General features: G+C 46.3%; 1 protein-coding gene across 1 annotated transcript in view; it reads right to left on the bottom strand.

The window, feature by feature from the left end:
* Window positions 1-12,733, bottom strand: part of LOC121551550 (plexin-A1-like) — a 347,386-nt gene extending 334,653 nt beyond the window's left edge. Inside the window, exon 1 of the mRNA XM_045223805.1 lies at window positions 12,596-12,733. The gene's annotated coding sequence lies outside the window, so the exon portion shown is untranslated. The remainder of the gene's footprint in view (window positions 1-12,595) is intronic.
* Between the last annotated feature and the right edge of the window lie 4,108 nt (window positions 12,734-16,841).

The raw sequence follows: 16,841 nt of genomic DNA, 5'->3' as shown, positions 1-16,841 counted from the left end.
CAATGAGAAGTCTGATGTTATGTTATCCCCCCTTCTACAGCGTCCACCCCCTTTTTCCCAGTGAGCTGGTATAGTCCTGACCTTAGTGACAGCTACTGGGGTTGGATGTAACCACGTATGCAGAACAAATGAGGGGGTTGTCAAAGGTCACCGAACACAACTGGAGCTATCAGGCAAGAAATGTGGGGGTGCATTTAACCAAGCCTCCCCCTCCTTCCCATAGTAGCTAAACACATCTCATAGAACAGCGCGGGAGGAGTCCCCCTGCCAATAAAACATCCACCAGCCTTTCACCTTAAAGAGCGACCTGTCTAACCTTTGACCTTCCCTCCTCCCACACTCTCGGTCTTCCCAGCCCTCCTCCCCCTCTCCCGCATTGTCTCCCCAGCAATAATTATTCCCAGAGTTCTAGGAATGGGGGGGGCATCCCCCGGAGTGGAGTGGTATCCCCCGCTGTGTGTAGTCTACGCGACTGGCCCAGGTTTGCTAAAGGAATTAGCGTAGTCAATGTTCTGCACAACATGGCTTGAGTGGCTTTTCACTTAACAAGCTATGGTAAAGGAGAAGGGCAGGAGGGAGGGAGGTTGGGAAGGAGGAAGGGGGGGGGGGGTCTTATGATCCTGAAGCACGTTTCCCTCAAAGAGAAACAAAGAGCCTCCAAAACTCCTGAGAACTTCGGCTAACGGAGTGTTCACTTCAGTTAAAGTGTTACCCAATCCGTTCGTCAGAGACCCACAACCATTGAACTTTTGTATTCTATTCCAGCAGTAGTACGCCTGATTCAACTAATGGGATTGAAGATTAGTTGACCAAATGATTCAGGTGTGTTAGTGCTGGAACGAAACAAATATGTGCAACAGCAATGGGTCTCCTTCCAATAGGATGGAAGCATGTCACCGACCCGCTAACCATTGGAAACCTTTGCATCGCTTTGCATTAGGGTGAGGCGAGCGCTATTTAGCAAATTAGCGGTAGCCTTAAGGTAGAAAAAAGTATCTGGTAACATACAGTATCTGTGGTCGACATGCTACACTACGGCACAATGCTAGTGCACAATGGAAGCAAGACTAGTGATGGGCTAATCTTTTCTGTCTCTTTAACCCTTTCACACACCGACAAAAGAGAGCGCTGACAAAGGGGGCTAGAGAAAGGGGAAGGGCTTGTAGTATAGGCCTACATGCTCTAGTCTAGAGATGTCTCAACATCAGTCCTGCAGGGAGTCCCCCAGGGGCAGATCCCGTGGCGTGAGTACCCGGGACTGGAGTTGAGGAACACTTGGGGTGGGGGCTTCGTTCCAAATAGCACCTTTAACCACATAACCTCTGACTGCGCATCAGTTCCACGCTGTGCTCTTATCTAAAGTTGATCTACAGTTCGCTGCGCAGAACAGTCAGTGCCTGGAATTCCAGCTATTCCTCAGGCAGAGACAGACACAACAGAGAGATTAGGAGCAAAACGTCACTGGGAGTTTATCTATTGTGGTAAGAGCCTGGAACATGAACTAGTGATTCCAATCTACATTACTGGGAGCAAAAAATTGAATCTTTATAACCAACTTCCACACCCTGGAATGAATTAATTAATTTAACCATCACCACAGCTAGTTTTGGTATCAACTATTTCACTGTGAAGTGACTGGTCTTTTTAACACACACACACACACACACACACCCCAAGGCCACTTCTGAGAAAAACGGGAAGTAAACAAAATGAATAAATGAACACTTATCTACATCTGGCACACAAAGGTGCTGACTTTAGAGTGGGTGGCGTGCATGTGCACAATTCCACACTCTCTCTCACACACACACCGCCTGAAGGCAAAGCAGTGCGGTTACCTCCCTCAAAAGAGCCTTCCTCCCTTGCTAACGGGGAGGGGTGGGCACCTGTATCTCCTTTACATCACCACACCTCACCTGATTTATAGATGCTGGCGGACATGCTTTCCCTGGGCAAGTGGCTCTATAAGGGCCGGCAGTGCGTTCTATTAGTCTTATTTACAGGTTGGTGAATTATTTAAATTCCCCTCTGTAGATAAAACAAACAATGAGAGGGCTAGGCCCAAGGCAGGTACTGTAGAGGAGAGGAGAGGAGAGGAGAGGAGAGGAGAGGAGAGGAGAGGAGAGGAGAGGAGAGGAGAGGAGAGGAGAGGAGAGGAGAGGAGAGGAGAGAGGAGAGGAGAGGGAGGAGAGGAGAGGAGAGGAGAGGAGAGGAGAGGAGAGGAGGAGAGGAGAGGAGAGGAGAGGAGAGGAGAGGAGAGGAGAGGGAGGAGGGAGGGGAGGGAGGGGGGAGGAGGAGGGGAGGGAGAGGAGCAATTATCAAGTGAGCCCGCCACACCATTAACATTAATTACAACAATAAATGCCTCTGTGCTTATGTAAACTATTCCCCATTTAATCTTCCCCACAGTGGAGACCTGAGAAATAGGAAGGCAGACACACACTAAGGCCTTTTTAGTTCAGTATGTTGCCTCCAACTGGACTATACATGCACAGTGCACACATACAGATTCACACAAATAAATTGTCTGGTGCCTCAATAAAAACCACACACACACGGATTCAACTGAGCACTACAAACAACCACTAGGCTCCCCCATCCTTTTGGAAAATATAAATCAACAGCAGCAGCATTCTACCAACAATATTCCATTTCATGAAGGCCTACAGTGTTTTTGGGAATCAAGGGTTTTCCGGGGATTCAATGGTTGCTCTTGTGATTGACTTCCATCTCCTGAATTAAAAACTTGATTGTCCCAAACAACAGTGCTTTGGGAAACCCTGCGTTGTGTTTATTAAGCACCAAATTGAAGGAAACAGACTGAAACGAGGGACTAACTGGTCCAGAAAGAAACGCTCATTTCCACTTTCCGTTTCAAAACGATTGCTACGGTGTGCCCTACTGAACAACACCCAGGCTTCGGGGTGTGTGGGACTGCAGGTGGGCGATTGCTCGTCGTCCAGATGTCTGAACGGTAACTTTGACCTGTGACTTCCTGATCGATACACTTCCTGGACGGCTCCATTGACCGATTGTCCTCTCAGCAGAGAAAGAATGGAAGCGTTTTTGTCGTTTGATGGGCAGAGTGGTGCCTGGATCAGTCTTCCCCTAGAATATTTCCCAGTAAAAGGCTTTATAGCAACAACCAAGCCCTCTAGCATCAAAACTGTCAATTGAAACCAATAGAAGCCAAACTCTGTGTGCAACATAGCTGCAATGGTAGAGGAAACACTGGTCTGGGTCAGTATGAGGAAGTACAGAATGCTACCGAGTGTGTTAGAATGACAAGGAGGCAACTTTTGTCATCTACTGAGGCTGCTTGTAGCATGGTTGGGCTTTGACACAGGCCTTGGAGGTTAAAGGTAAAGCAAGGGTTACTGCCGTGGGTGACTTTGGTCTGAACAGCTGTGTACGTGTAACTCTAACCAATTCTGTAGTTTTGAGGGGGTTAAACTCCAAAGAGCCAATCTAAACATGGCTGTAAATAGCTTCCAACGAATCACATGCTCGCTTTCAGAACTGCAGCTCTGGCCATATGCCATCTAACACACTCATAAAGTGGAGAGGCTGTGACATGTTATCATGTGGAATGTCAAGGGGGACATACAGTGAAAGGCCAGATGAACACACACAGGTCTCTCCAAAGGATCAAATTAACACCGACGGACAGGGTGAGGTCTTGAAGACCACTGACAGAAAAAGAACAATCGGACGGCCTGGTTCTTTCAGTAGGTGGAGTCAGACAGCTAACGGTATGCGATATGTATTGGGATTCCCATGATTCTATATGTATTGGGATTCTATACTACAATTTTATTGCGATTTGATGTTCCAAACATGTTGCTCACTATGCTGCAGTGAGACGAGAGAGCATGAGAAAACATGTTAGCTCACCATTTAAAAAGATGGACAACAAGCTACAGTGAGGGAAAAAAAGTGATTTTGTACGTTTGCCCACTGACAAAGAAATGATCAGTCTATAATTTTAATGGTAGGTGTATTTGAACAGTGAGAGACAGAATAACAACATCAAAATCCGGAAACACGCATGTCAAAAATGTTATAAATTGATTTGCATTTTAATGAGGGAAATAAGTATTTGACCCCCTCTCCATCAGAAAGATTTCTGGCTCCCAGGTGTCTTTTATACAGGTAACGAGCAGAGATTAGGAGCACACTCTTAAAGGGAGTGCTTCTAATCTCAGCTTGTTACCTGTATAAAAGACACCTGTCCACAGAAGCAATCAATCAGATTCCAAACTCTCCACCATGGCCAAGACCAAAGAGCTCTCCAAGGATGTCAGGGACAAGATTGTAGACCTACACAAGGCTGGAATGGGCTACAAGACCATCGCCAAGCAGCTTGGTGAGAAGGTGACAACAGTTGGTGCGATTTTTCGCAAATGGAAGAAACACAAAATAACTGTCAATCTCCCTCGGCCTGGGGCTCCATGCAAGATCTCACCTCGTGGAGTTGCAATGATCATGAGAACGGTGAGGAATCAGCCCAGAACTACACGGGAGGATCTTTTCAATGATCTCAAGGCAGCTGGGACCATAGTCACCAAGAAAACAATTGGTAACACACTACGCCGTGAAGGACTGAAATCCTGCAGCGCCCGCAAGGTCCCCCTGCTCAAGAAAGCACATATACAGGCCCATCTGAAGTTTGCCTATGAACATCTGAATGATTCAGAGGAGAACTGGGTGAAAGTGTTGTGGTCAGATGAGACCAAAATCGAGCTCTTTGGCATCAACTCAACTCGCCGTGTTTGGAGGAGGAGGAATGCTGCCTATGACCCCAAGAACACCATCCCCACCGTCAAACATGGAGGTGGAAACATTATGCTTTGGGGGTGTTTTTCTGCTAAGGGGTCAGGACAACTTCAACGCATCAAACGGACGATGGACGGGGCCATGTACCGTCAAATCTTGGGTGAGAACCTCCTTCCCTCAGCCAGGGCATTGAAAATGGGTCGTGGATGGGTATTCCAGCATGACAATGACCCAAAACACACGGCCAAGGCAACAAAGGAGTGGCTCAAGAAGAAGCACATTAAGGTCCTGGAGTGGCCTAGCCAGTCTCCAGACCTTAATCCTATAGAAAATCTGTGGAGGGATCTGAAGGTTCGAGTTGCCAAACGTCAGCCTCAAAACCTTAATGACTTGGAGAAGATCTGCAAAGAGGAGTGGAACAAAATCCCTCCTGAGATGTGTGCAAACCTGGTGGCCAACTACAAGAAACGTCTGACCTCTGATTGCCAACAAGGGTTTTGCCACCAAGTTCTAAGTCATGTTTTGCAGAGGGGTCAAATACTTATTTCCCTCATTAAAATGCAAATCAATTTATAACATTTTTGACATGCGTTTTTCTTGATTTTGTTGTTGTTATTCTGTCTCTCACTGTTCAAATAAACCTACCATTAAAATTATAGACTGATCATGTCTTTGTCAGTGGGCAAACGTACAAAATCAGCAGGGGATCAAATATATTTTTCCCTCAATGTATATGATGAAAAATACCAGCGTTATGGCACAGGTACAGCTGACTAGCGTACCTATCAACCAAAAGGAAATCGATACTTTGGAGTCAAGGTATCGATATAATATTGTCCAAAATAATATTGTGATACGTAACTATCAATCCCCCCAAATCACTTCTTTGAATCAAGGCAAACCGTGAAAAAAGGCTCCAACACAGCACCAGTCGTAGTGTCGCTGTGGTTTATTTGGTTTATTTTCAATTTGCAGCTAGATTAGGGAGCGGTGGGCTTTTGATAGTGACAGAATCGCAGACTTTTAAATTGTATTTCAGTGGTCTTGATGAGTGCCCTTTTTGCCTGCTTCAAAAACAGCCTGTGCCCAAGCAGCGGTCACCTCACCAGGCAGTGAGGGAGGTGGAAGCGGGGGGAGGGAATGGTTAAAAGTGAGCGATAAAGATAAACTGGGAAAGGCGAGAAAATTAATTATACATAACAGACAGCTCGGTTGGACAAGTGTGGCAGAGATCAATTTGGGCCGAGTTCCTAAACAGCTTACTTTTTCTACCATTCTGTGTCCCTAGTAGTGTGGATATTTTCATTATGATATTTTTACTTGGAGCGGGAAGGAGCATCGTGGGGATTGTTTTGATAAGGCTACGATATTACCCATCCTGGGGTCTGTTCAAAAGGATAGTGAGAGAATGAGCGAGGGAGAGAAAGACTACAGCGAGGGAGAGAGAGAGAGAGAGAGACTACAGCGAGGGGGAGAGAGAGAGAGAGACTACAGCGAGGGGGAGAGAGAGAGACTACAGCGAGGGGGAGAGAGAGAGAGAGAGAGACTACAGCGAGTGGGAGAGAGAGAGAGAGAGACTACAGCGAGTGGGAGAGAGAGAGAGAGAGAGACTACAGCGAGGGGGAGAGAGAGAGACTACAGCGAAGGGGAGACAGAGAGAGACTACAGCGAGTGGGAGAGAGAGAGAGAGAGAGACTACAGCGAGGGGGAGAGAGAGAGAGAGAGACTACAGCGAGTGGGAGAGAGAGAGAGAGAGAGAGAGACTACAGCGAGGGGGAGAGAGAGAGACTACAGCGAGGGGGAGAGAGAAAGAGAGACTACAGCGAGGGGGAGAGAGAGAGACTACAGCGAGGGAGAGAGAGAGAGAGAGAGACTACAGCGAGGGGGAGAGAGAGAGAGACTACAGCGAGGGAGAGAGAGAGACTACAGCGAGGGGGAGAGGGAGAGACTACAGCGAGGGGGAGAGAGAGAGAAACTACAGCGAGGGGGAGAGAGAGAGAGAAAGAGACTACAGCGAGTGGGAGAGAGAGAGAGAGAGAGACTACAGCGAGGGGGAGAGAGAGAGAGAGAGACTACAGCGAGTGGGAGAGAGAGAGAGAGAGAGACTACAGCGAGTGGGAGAGAGAGAGAGAGAGACTACAGCGAGTGGGAGAGAGAGAGAGAGAGAGACTACAGCGAGTGGGAGAGAGAGAGAGAGAGAAACTACAGCGAGGGGGAGAGAGAGAGAGACTACAGCGAGGGGGAGAGAGAAAGAGAGACTACAGCGAGGGGGAGAGAGAGAGAGACTACAGCGAGGGGGAGAGAGAAAGAGAGACTACAGCGAGGGGGAGAGAGAGAGACTACAGCGAGGGAGAGAGAGAGAGAGAGAGACTACAGCGAGGGGGAGAGAGAGAGAGACTACAGCGAGGAAAAGAGAGAGACTACAGCGAGGGGGAGAGAGAGAGAAACTACAGCGAGGGGGAGAGAGAGAGACTACAGCGAGGGAGAGAGAGAGAGACTACAGCGAGGGAGCGAGAGAGAGACTACAGCGAGGGAGAAAGAGAGAGAGACTACAGCGAGGGAGCGAGAGAGTGAGAGAGACTATAACGAGGGAGCGAGAGAGAGAGACTACAGTGAGGGAGTCAGCGAGGGAGAGAGCGAGACAGATCGAGAACGAGACAGAGGCAGACAGCTCGAGGCAGACAGAGATAGGCCGGGGAAGACAGAGAGAGGCCGGGGAAGACAGAGAGAGGCCGGGGAAGACAGAGAGAGGCCGGGGAAGACAGAGAGAGGCCGGGGAAGACAGAGAGAGGCCGGGGAAGACAGAGAGAGGCCGGGGAAGACAGAGAGAGGCCGGGGAAGACAGAGAGAGGCCGGGGCAGACAGAGAGAGGCCGGGGCAGACAGAGAGACCCCGGGGCAGACAGAGAGACCCCGGGGCAGACAGAGAGACCCCGGGGCAGACAGAGCGAGGCCGGGGCAGACAGAGCGAGGCCGGGGAAGACAGAGCGAGGCCGGGGAAGACAGAGAGAGGCCGGGGCAGACAGAGCGAGGCCGGGGCAGACAGAGCGAGGCCGGGGCAGACAGAGAGACTGAGGCAAACAGCGAGACAGTGGAGGGAAAACAAAAGGAGAATATGAGGAGGGGAGAGAGGAGGGGAGGGAAGAGAGGAGGGGAGGGTAGGGTAAGGAAGAGGCGAGGAACAGAGAGAGGAGGAAAATAAAGTGAAAGAGTGAAGGAAGGGCTAAATATGAAAGAGAGAGGAAGAAGCTAAAACTACAACACAACCTCCTAGCCTTGACTCGCCCAAAAACACACAGAAACATAACATCTCCACCGGTAGGTATAGGAAAGCAGATATTCCATTACGCTCTATTGAGGAAGCCCCAATCATTAAAGGAGGGCTGAACTTCCTGATTTGGCCTCTTTTTCAGCTGGTTCATTAAGAAATGCAGCGGCCATGACTGAAGCCAAACGAGTTGTCTTGGGGGGGGTGTGGTTTAATGTGGGTGTCTCGTGTGTGTTCGCACATGGCAAGCGTTTGTACATTCACTCTGCCAAAACAGTACACAGTTACAGTTACTCATCCTTCTAGATAACTTGAAACAGTCTAACCAGGTCTTCAGCCAGATGGTGTGCAACTGTGACAAAGTTCGGCAGGATTGAAATAAACCCAACCCGAGGAAAACTATTGCGGTACCCTTAACTCCGTGACATACCATTTTTCCTATCAACTCGCAAATCTCAGTTTTGGACGAGACTAACTTCATGACCAAAATTATCCTTTTTACACTTTGTAGTACATTTTGACACTAGAATAAGTGGCGGATTTGACCTAATGAGCCGAAACCCACAATTAATAGAAGTTCAAAGAGAGAGTGGGGAAGTGGAGATTCTGAAAAGTGGAAATTGTGCCAGGGTGTCAGAACTCGGAACGTGATAAAAGTAGGGGCATTCCACAGAGGGAGAAACACACAGCCCTGACAGGAGGGAGGGTGGGAGGGACTACAAGGAAGATGGAGGGAAAGCGACAGAGTGGGAGAATGACAGAAAGAGAGAAAGAAACAGCAGTAGCGAAATAGAGGGAGAGAGAGACACTTTATTTTATCAGGATGAGGTTGTCACACCGGTTTAAAATGTCTGGCAGTCAAGGGGCTGTGAAAGGAGCTGTCTTCTGTCAAGTCCACTCACACACACACACACGAGACCAACACACACACACACACACACACGAGACCAACACACACAAGACCAACACACACACACACGAGACCAACACACACACACACACGAGACCAACACACACACACACACACACACACACACTACGCACATACACTGGAGGGAAGTACTGGCTACTGAGTCATTGCCCATTTGCCCTACAGAATCAAGCCAGACAGTAGGTCAACTGCAGCAAGTATGTGCTCATGATCATGTTCTCCTCATTCCAGTTGATAGCAACACAAGATCAGTGAAATGCCAGCCAATACAAAATAATTAGACTTCAACACTGGTCTATTGAGGCATATTTGTATCATAACATGCAGAGGGTGGTGGATTGCTAATACTTTTCTGGCTGAGTTATTTGCGATGCCACACTAGGGACACATAAGACGAAACGTGAGGATCCACCCATAATTAATTGATGACAGGCAGTGCTTGACTTGGACCGAAATAGGTGTCGGTAATCATTTTGGGTTTCGGTACATTTTATATTTAGGTGCAGGAGCTCCACAATACTGTTGAGCTAATATTCTATAAGAGGAACAGGAGCTCAAGAAGTAGAACATTTGAGATGTCGGTACTCAGCTTCGGTGAGCTCCTGCCCAAGTCAAGCACCTCCCGAGTGGCGCAGTGGTCTAAGGCACTGCATCGCAGTGCTAACTGTGCCACTAGAGATCCTGGTTCGAATCCAGGCTCTGTCGTAGCCGGCCGCGACCGGGAGACATGGGGCGGCGCACAATTGGCCCAGTGTCCCCTCAGAAGATTGTCCATCAACTTGGTAAGACATGCAGGTGAGTTGGGCTCGAGATGAAGGATGGAAGGGAAAAGTGCATAAAAAAACAGCAGCTTCACTCCTACCCAACTGTCATTCAGCTACATTGTTGCCACTGGTTGCTGTTGGTCGCATATGGATACATTGTCAGGGCTCTACACTACATTGTTGCCACTGGTTGCTGTTGGTCGCATATGGATACATTGTCAGGGCTCTACACTACATTGTTGCCACTGGTTGCTGTTGGCATATGGATACATTGTCAGGGCTCTACACTAAATTGTTGCCACTGGTTGCTGTTGGCATATGGATACATTGTCAGGGCTCTACACTACATTGTTGCCACTGGTTGCTGTTGGCATATGGATACATTGGCAGGGCTCTACACTACATTGTTTCCACTGGTTGCTGTTGGCATATGGATACATTGTCAGGGCTCTACACTACATTGTTTCCACTGGTTGCTGTTGGCATATGGATACATTGTCAGGGCTCTACACTACATTGTTGCCACTGGTTGCTGTTGGCATATGGATACATTGTCAGGGCTCTACACTACATTGTTGCCACTGGTTGCTGTTGGCATATGGATACATTGTCAGGGCTCTACACTACATTGTTGCCACCGGTTGCTGTTGGTCGCATATGGATACATTGTCAGGGCTCTACACTACATTGTTGCCACTGGTTGCTGTTGGCATATGGATACATTGTCAGGGCTCTACACTGACATGTTTTATAGGTTGGAAAATGTAGACACACATAAATAAATATTTGAGGTAATAAAGCTAGAATCCTTTATATAAATAACATTTCCAGGTCGTACAGCAAAATATTTAGGCTCATAGAGTAAAATGGTCGCACTGTAGAGACCTGATTGTATCGACTTGGAATAGGGCACTACAGAATTTAAACATTGAAGCCGCAATTAGCTGTGTAGACTAGGTTACAATCCGTTTGCAGTGGAATCTGACACTATTTTGAGAGGCTAGAAGACCAACCAGTTTGTCATTCAGTGATTTACAAGCCAAAGCCATGCCAGCCCTATGACTGATTAGCGTCAGTGACATTCAACTAGTACCTCCTACTAAACAAGCATTTATGTCAGGTTTGAGATCTTTCATAATTAACATGTGAATAGGTGTCATAGCCTTTAACCACCAAACTGATGTCGGTTGCCTTGAATTATAAAACTGGGGGCAACGGGCAACACAAATCCATCACAACGGATTTAAATGTGTTTGCTTTGATATAAATTCACATTTGGACATGTGTAATTTGCTCACAAATATAATACTGAAAAACTATTCGAGCAAATCCAATAGAGTAGGCTATATGAACGCATATTCAATAGATGACATTCGATGTATGGGGCAGACCAACACACCCACAGACAACTCTCATCCTTCCATTACTCCTAAATATGGAATTATTGTTGTTGAAATAACAAAGCCTACAAATTGCCTCTCACTCCAAATTGCCTCTCACTCGCTCTTTTCACACACCATTTCTAATTATTTTAAAGTTAATAGGGTAATCGATTTTTGTTTTTCCAAAGCCGCAAACTGGGTCCCATGAGAAATGCTATACCCCTTTATGTCAATTTAGGTTGCATTTAGACAGGCAGCCCAATTCTGATATTTTTTCGACATTTACATTTACATTTTAGTCATTTAGCAGACGCTCTTATCCAGAGCGACTTACATGAGCAATTAGGGTTAAGTGCCTTGCTCAAGGGCACATCGACAGATTTTTCACCTAGTCGGCTCGGGGATTAGAACCAGCGACCTTTCGGTTACTGGCACAACGCTCTTAACCACTAAGCTACCTGCCGCCCCAAATTCGACAAATTGTTATTTTAAACAAATCACATCAGATTGTTTCACATAAGATATTTTTCAGAGCTGATCTGATTGGTAAAAAGGCTAATTTGTGAAAAAAAATATCATAATTGGGCTGCCTGTCTAAACGCAGCCTAAGTAGCATAGAACGACTAAGAAATAACCCTATAAAAATAACCCCATGCGTGAGAGCATGCCACGAATTTCAATGTAAAGCCATGCACGAGCCACACATGCCTCCCCACTCACCGCCGAAGAAAGACTGTTTTCCAAGCGACCGTGTCTGTCCGTCAGTGAATCACTATAATTATGTAGTCTATTGAGACATTCCTTCTCAAAAAGGCAATGCAACAGCATTCCCTTTGCAATGAGGTAACCAATAGACAATAGTCTGCTTTCACGTATTTCAACTATAGGCCCTTGCCCATGTTTGTTCAAATAGAAAAACAAGATGGATATAAGGATGTTAGGATAGGATGTGGGATAAAACCTGGGTGAATTCAGCAATAAAATAAATAGTGCCCAATTAGGCTCGAAATTTAAGTTTGAACTCTGCTCCTGCTCAACTTATTCAAGTAGCCTATGCGCTTGTGGAACAGCAAGTGGATTCATCCACACACACAACCCTTGCCAATGACACAATATCCGCAGTTTTCCCACTTCGGTGTTGATCAACTCTTCAACTGGTTGAATTGGGCTACATAGAAAAACAGTTGTATGCGCATCCAAGACAGCATGCAAAACAACTACTTGCGAAATTCAATAGGCTACACAGGTTAATAGACTGGTTGCGCTTTGGTAACCCTGAAAAGAACCCGTTGTTCGCCTCGTACAAGGGCAGTTTAGAAATCACAAGCTTCACAAACTCTTGCGGTCAGACGCAACCGTAAGACAGCCAAGCCAAACTGTCAACATGGGAGCGAAAATACCCAAATGTTTCATCCCAAAATAAACGTTCATCTAATTCAAACAACAAACCAACTCATCTGGATAGGCCTACTTACAAATTTAAGTGATCCTTGGGTTAGATATCCTTGCCATGGTTAACTTCCAAAACTTAGGGACATTTTCACTCGTCACGGAGTACTAGTACGCTCACCACGCCGGTTCCCTTCGTTTGAATGGAGAGGAATGCAGCTCGAGGCTTCCCGTGAGAAGCCAGCCTCGATGTGAGAAAGCCGGGCGCGAGCAAGTAGCGCATGGATATGCGCTGTCTTGTCCCAATACCTTGTATGGTCCACAGAGGGCATCGGTGAGTCGGCTTGTGGCCACAGCACGCAATTGGCAAAACAATCTCACTTTCTTGGCTTTGATCACGTTTCATAAGACGAGAGTAATTTTCTCTGGGTTGAGCTGTGGAATGAATAAAGGTTAGGCAATATGAATACTAAATTAGCAGTCTACATTTGTCTTTGTCAACAAGAGGGATTGTTGCTTCAGGATAGGCTTGGTTGTTCACAAACAGGTTAATTACAGACCTGTCTATAGAAAATGTTCTTTATGACAGTAGAAGTGACTTGGAAACCTGAAATGTTAATATTCATAAATAGTCTCACAGAATCTCAACATCTTACGTAGTGTGTATTGGGCACAGTTCCATGGGTCCCTCGGCAAGGAAGCTTTTGGGATAGCTGAGTTATTCTAACAACCACCTGGCTTTCTCTCTCTCTCTCTCTCTCTCTCTCTTGTGTGTGTGTGTGTGTGTGTGTGTGTGTGTGTGTGTGTGTGTGGCTGTCGTGATTTGGAGAGGCAGTCAACAAAGGATCCGACTTGGTCTGAAAGCAGAGATAATATTTAAGGTTAGCTATTTGTTTGTTCATTGTTGTTGTTATTTTGCTTCATATTTGTTTTTATTCATGTAATATTAATGTGCTTGTGCTTTGGAAAAGAACAAGCAGTTACATTGGACACATGCATTTGAAATATGTACTGACTGATCTGCTCAGGGGCACAACGTTGGTATTAGAAGTGGGGGGGGGGGGGCATAACTTGGTTGGGGGTCCTCCCATTTTGGGGAGCATCTAAAGCTAATTTCCTGCATTTCTACACAATCTAATATGACCCATGGCCCTTCTAGTCGTCTCTATTTAGAACAACAAAAAGTAAGCAAAAATGCCCACAGTCATCAAGCTAGGTAAGAGATAATTATTAAATATGTTTAAGTGATTGATAAGACTGAACTAGATCAATGATAATTCAATAATCAATATTGTTGCACCTTCAACCAATAGCCTAACAAATGAATAACTCTTACAAATAAAGTACAAATACTTTTTATTGTCTCCTGTTGAAACGGGACAAAACAAAGGCTACAAAACATATCCATACACAGCTGTTAGACACTGCTACCTGACAGATAGCTAGAGGCTAGCTAGAGCTGAACTGGCTGTGGTAGCTACTAGCTAACTAACTAGCTGCTAGTAGTTCATTCACTTCACACAAAACTAGTAAGGAATGGAATTTAAGAATATATACAGTGAGGGAAAAAAGAATTTGATCCCCTGCTGATTTTGTACGTTTGCACACTGACAAAGACATGATCAGTCTATACTTTTAATGGTAGGTTTATTTGAACAGTGAGAGACAGAATAACAACAACAAAATCAAGAAAAACGCATGTCAAAAATGTTATAAATTGATTTGCATTTTAATGAGGGAAATGAGTATTTGACCCCTCTGCAAAACATTAGTTAGTACTTGGTGGCAAAACCCTTGTTGACAATCAGAGGTCAGATGTTTCTTGTAGTTGGCCACCAGGTTTGCACACATCTCAGGAGGGATTTTGTCCCACTCCTCTTTGCAGATCTTCTCCAAGTCATTAAGGTTTTGAGGCTGACGTTTGGCAACTCGAACCTTCAGATCCCTCCACAGATTTTCTATGGGATTAAGGTCTGGAGACTGGCTACTCCAGGACCTTAATGTGCTTCTTCTTGAGCCACTCCTTTGTTGCCTTGGCCGTGTGTTTTGAGTCATTGTCATGCTGGAATACCCATCCACAACCCATTTTCAATGCCCTGGCTGAGGGAAGGAGGTTCTCACCCAAGATTTGACGGTACATGGACCCGTCCATCGTCCATTTGATGCGATGAAATTGTCCTGTCCCCTTAGCAGAAAAACACCCCAAAGCATAATGTTTCCACCTCCATGTTTGACGGTGGGGATGGTGTTCTTGGGGTCATAGGCAGCATTCCTCCTCCTCCAAATACGGCAAGTTGAGTTGATGGCAAAGAGCTCGATTTTGGTCTCATGTGACCACAACACTTTCACCCAGTTCTCCTCTGAATCATTCAGATGTTCATTGGCAAACTTCAGACGGGCCTGTATATGTGCTTTCTTGAGCAGGGGGACCTTGTGGGCGCTGCAGGATTTCAGTCCTTCGCGGCGTAGTGTGTTAACAATTGTTTTCTTGGTGACTATGGTCCCAGCTGCCTTGAGATCATTGACAAGATCCTCCCGTGTAGTTCTGGGCTGATTCCTCACCGTTCTCATGATCATTGCTACTCCACGAGGTGAGATCTTGCATGGAGCCCCAGGCCGAGGGAGATTGTCAGTTATTTTGTGTTTCATCCATTTGCGAATAATCGCACCAACTGTTATCACCTTCTCACCAAGCTGCTTGGCGATGGTCTTGTAGCCCATTCCAGCCTTGTGTAGGTCTACAATCTTGTCCCTGACATCCTTGGAGAGCTCTTTGGTCTTGGCCATGGTGGAGAGTTTGGAATCTGATTGATTGATTGCTTCTGTGGACAGGTGTCTTTTATACAGGTAACAAGCTGAGATTAGGAGCACTCCCTTTAAGAGTGTGCTCCTAATCTCAGCTCGTTACCTGTATAAAAGACACCTGGGTGCCAGAAATCTTTCTGACTGAGAGGGAGTAAAATACTTATTTCCCTCATTAAAATGCAAATCAATGTATAACATTTTTGACATAAGTTTTTCTGGATTTTTTTGTTGTTATTCTGTCTCCCACTGTTCAAATAAACCTACCATTAAAGTTATAGACTGATCATTTCTTTGTCAGTGGGCAAACGTACAAAATCAGCAGGGGATCAAATACTTTTTTCCCCTCACTGTACATACAGTGGGGAGAACAAGTATTTGACACACTGCCGATTTTGCAGGTTTTTCTACTTACAAAGCATGTAGAGGTCTGTAATTTTTATCATAGGTACACTTCAACTGTGAGAGACGGAATCTAAAACAAAAATCCAGAAAATCATATTGTGTGTTATTCTAACAACCACCTGGCTTGTATTTGATCACCTACCAACCAGTAAGAATTCCGGCTCTCACAGACCTGTTTGTTTTTCTTTAAGAAGTCCTCCTGTTCTCCACTCATTACCTGTATTAACTGCACCTGTTTGAACTCATTACCTGTATAAAAGACACCTGTCCACACACTCAATCAAACAGACTCCAACCTCTCCACAATGGCCAAGACCAGAGAGCTGTGTAAGGACATCAGGGATAAAATTGTAGACCTGCACAAGGCTGGGATGGGCTACAGGACAATAGGCAATCAGCTTGGTGAGAAGGCAACAACTGTTGGCGCAATTATTAGAAAATGGAAGAAGTTCAAGATGACGGTCAATCTGTCATGAGCCCTCTCACTCCACCGGGTTACCACCTTAATTGGTTTCCACTATCTTCCACTCTGCTCACCTCCCTCTCTCTACTCAGCCTAACTAGCTCCACCTGTCCCTGCTCTGCTCGGCTCTAATTACTCTGCCAGCTGCGCTGCATTACCCACTACCTCTCCCAGTATTTAAGGCCCTGTCTTTCAGCTCTCCGGTGTCAGATCGTCTGCAAAGCTCACACCCGGAACCTGTTTGCTCGCGCTTCTGGCTCACCCTGGTTTTGTGACCCCCGGACCTGCCTGTTTATTGGATACTCTTCTGCCTTAGGAGATCCAGACCTGCTTCTGCCATTACGACTCCTGACTACTCTTCAATCCCGGTAACTCTGACCAGCCTTCTGCCTTGCTACTACGTATTTTGGATTCCCTTGAACTGTACTGCTGCCTGGTTTCATTCCGCCCTGTTGTGTCTGTGTCTCCCCCCAGGACTTCTGGACCACCCACCACCGGCTTCATAGGACGCATCGCTGCCACTGGGGGGGGGCACAGACCCAGCGCATTGGACGGGATCCCTGTTACCCCTGGAGCCTTCATTCACTCCCTACTTCCCTTTTCCCTTAAGTTTAATAAACTTTCTGGTGTGACGCAATTGTGGTCCTCTGGTCGTCTGTCTG

Source organism: Coregonus clupeaformis, chromosome 12 (assembly GCF_020615455.1).
Source record: "Coregonus clupeaformis isolate EN_2021a chromosome 12, ASM2061545v1, whole genome shotgun sequence".
Taxonomy (NCBI): domain Eukaryota; kingdom Metazoa; phylum Chordata; class Actinopteri; order Salmoniformes; family Salmonidae; genus Coregonus; species Coregonus clupeaformis.
This window is presented reverse-complemented; position numbering and strand designations above follow the sequence as displayed.